Here is a 2,500-nt window from a genome sequence, read left to right as displayed (position 1 = left end):
TTCGGGCGATCCCGCCGACTCCTCCAACAACCACCGCTCCTGCTGCTGTAGCACCACGCGCAAAGACGAGGAGCAAGTAGAAGAAGTAGTAGAAGAAGAAGAAGGAGCAGGCGGGCGGCCGCGTCGCTTTCGCGACTCGCTGCGTCGTGAGTGCTGAGGGCGAGGTGCGTTAGCCCGTCTCCGTCGGTTAGCCGTGCCAGCGCTTTCGTGGAGCGACGGGCCCGGTCGAGAGAAGCGCGTGGATCCCGACGCCGGTCGGTCCCCGCGTGAACGGGTTCCGGACGCCGAGGCGCTCGTCTGCGACCTGCGGACGCCGCGCGCCTACCGGCCCGACGGGAACGGGTCGCGACGACGGATCGGAGGGGAAGTGCGTCCGATGCCGGCGCCACGGAAATCGAGCGCCGACGAGGCGGCAGACGACCGCCCGCGGAAACGAGCGGCCGCCACCGACGCGTTCGTCGGCGACGACGGCGCCTTAGGAGGCGGGGGTGAAAGTGGCAGCGGACTGAGTCCCCTCGCGATCGCGGTGAGCGGTCCTACCCGTTTACCCCTGGGCGGTTTCACGGTCTCTTGAACTCTCTCTCCAAAGTTCTTTTCAACTTTCCCTCGCGGTACTTGTCGGCTATCGGACTCGTCCCCGTATTTAGCCTTGGATGGAGCTTACCACCCGCTTTGGGCTGCGTTCCCAAGCAACCCGACTCTCGGGCCGAAAAGAAACACCGCCGATCGCCGCCGGCTCCGAATGGGCCTGGCACCCGCTCTGGGCAGCCCCGATCGAGGGGACTCCGAACCTAGCCGGGCGAAACGATCGACCGTGTACGACCCTTGCGCCACAGCTCTCGACGACCGGCGCGGCCGACGAGATTCGGCGTTGGGCTTCTCCCGGTTCACTCGCCGTTACTTAGGGAATCCCGGTTGGTTTCTTTTCCTCCGCTTAGCGATATGCTTAAGTTCGGCGGGTAGTCTCGTCCGAGTCGAGGGCAGCTTAGAAAAAAATAAAAAGTCGTCGCTGCGGCAAACCGCATTCGATTCGTCGTCGTCGTCGTCGTCGTCGTCGTCGTCGTCGTCTTCGATGGCCTGCACGAACGCTCGCAAACGAGATCCACAGAGCGAACACCGACCGAAGATGCAGACGGCTGCGGCGGCGGCGGCGGCGGCGGCGGCAGCCACGGAGTAATAAGAGGAGGCAACGACGGCGAGGGCGGCAGGCAGAAGAGTGCGCACGAACGGCGGACGGTGCGTTCCCTGCTGCTACTGCACATGTCGGCCGCTCCGTGGCAGGTGTCGCAGCGATGACGGTCTGGCATTGCGGGAGACGGAGGATCGAGCGGCGCGCGCTCGCTAGTCGTGCCGGAAGCAGAAGCAGTAGCGAGAACGAAAGGCGAGCTGTTCACGCTGCCCGCCCGCTTCCACGGCGCGCGCCCTTTCCTGCGACTCCCGACTCCCCGCCGCTGCTGCTGCTGCAACGGCGGACGGCTTTTTCGTGTCGTGACCGCCTCTCGACCGGACGGGGCCCCGGGACGATGGGATCCCGGGGCCGCAATGTGCGTTCGAGGTGTCGATGTTCACTGAGTCCTGCAATTCGCATCAGTTCACGCGGATAGCCGCGCTCTTCATCGACGGACGAGCCGAGTGATCCCCCGTCCAGGGTTTCGGTATTTGCTACTACTACTACTACTACGCCTACCAGCACTGCTGATGCTGGCCGACGCGGAGGCGAGGAAAGGAAGGAAGACGAGAGAGATATTGATGTTCGTGGAGCCGCAAAGCGTGCAGCACCGTCGGCCTAGCGCACTGTATTCGGGCGGACGCAGGCTGGGTGAAAACTGCGCGGTCGGCAGCTGCCAGAGAGAGAACGAGAAGGAAGCATAACGACTTGCGGGCTTCGTTCACCGCTGATGACGCCGCCGCTTCTACTTGCTCGTTGCTCGGCTGAGGCTGAGGCTGCACTGTTAGAGGGCCGACGATTGCGAGGGGGCCCGGCCGCGGCTTACGAAACCGGCTGGATGGCGCCGGAAAGGCGAGGAGGAGGCGACGACGACGACGACGATGTTGGCCGGCCGACGCCAGGAAGGAAGACGAGAGAGATATTGATGTTCGTGGAGCCGCAAAGCGTGCAGCACCGTCGGCCTAGCGCACTGTATTCGGGCGGACGCAGGCTGGGTGAAAACTGCGCGGTCGGCAGCTGCCAGAGAGAGAACGAGAAGGAAGCATAACGACTTGCGGGCTTCGTTCACCGCTGATGACGCCGCCGCTTCTACTTGCTCGTTGCTCGGCTGAGGCTGAGGCTGCACTGTTAGAGGGCCGACGATTGCGAGGGGGCCCGGCCGCGGCTTACGAAACCGGCTGGATGGCGCCGGAAAGGCGAGGAGGAGGCGACGACGACGGCGATGTTGGCCGGCCGACGCCAGGAAGGAAGACGAGAGAGATATTGATGTTCGTGGAGCCGCAAAGCGTGCAGCACCGTCGGCCTAGCGCACTGTATTCGGGCGGACGCAGG

General features: G+C 64.4%; 2 non-coding genes across 2 annotated transcripts in view; both read right to left on the bottom strand.

Annotated features, from left to right (window-relative positions):
- Positions 1 to 983, bottom strand: part of LOC149129130 (large subunit ribosomal RNA) — a 5,179-nt gene extending 4,196 nt beyond the window's left edge. The window contains exon 1 of the ribosomal RNA XR_016240439.1: positions 1 to 983. This exon is cut by the window's left edge and continues 4,196 nt beyond it. This is a non-coding gene — a ribosomal RNA (large subunit ribosomal RNA).
- A 510-nt stretch (positions 984 to 1,493) lies between these two features.
- LOC149129129 (5.8S ribosomal RNA) lies at positions 1,494 to 1,652 on the bottom strand. Its single transcript, XR_016240442.1, has one exon. It is a non-coding gene; the product is annotated as a 5.8S ribosomal RNA (ribosomal RNA).
- Positions 1,653 to 2,500: the final 848 nt, after the last annotated feature.

This window comes from Octopus bimaculoides, unplaced genomic scaffold (genome assembly GCF_046866305.1).
Source record: "Octopus bimaculoides isolate indiv1 unplaced genomic scaffold, ASM4686630v1 contig148, whole genome shotgun sequence".
Classification (NCBI taxonomy): Eukaryota; Metazoa; Mollusca; class Cephalopoda; order Octopoda; family Octopodidae; genus Octopus; species Octopus bimaculoides.
This window is presented reverse-complemented; position numbering and strand designations above follow the sequence as displayed.